Raw genomic sequence first — 356 nt, forward strand, 5'->3', positions numbered from 1 at the left:
AAAATAATGAGGCTCAAACAGGGCCTAATTATTTACAAAAAAGTAGAATTTTGAATAGTGATATGTGGATAAAAATAGGAATTTTTTTTTGAATTTATGTGTAAAATATTTTATTGTATAAATGTATGGTTGAAAATAAACATATTAAAAAAAGAGTTTAAAAATAATAGTTGTCAAACATGGGTTAGGTTAGAGCTCAACCCCAACTTTCCGGTGCACATACTCAATTTATTTAAATATGTTAATTTAAATTTTTATATGCAGAATCGTCAGTTTAGACATTACACATGACTTTCAATTGAATGAGAGATAGATAAAGTGGTTAGAAGATTTTTTATTTTTTTGGCTGTGAATCA

This window comes from Olea europaea, unplaced genomic scaffold (assembly GCF_002742605.1).
Source record: "Olea europaea var. sylvestris unplaced genomic scaffold, O_europaea_v1 scaffold1406, whole genome shotgun sequence".
NCBI lineage: Eukaryota > Viridiplantae > Streptophyta > Magnoliopsida > Lamiales > Oleaceae > Olea > Olea europaea.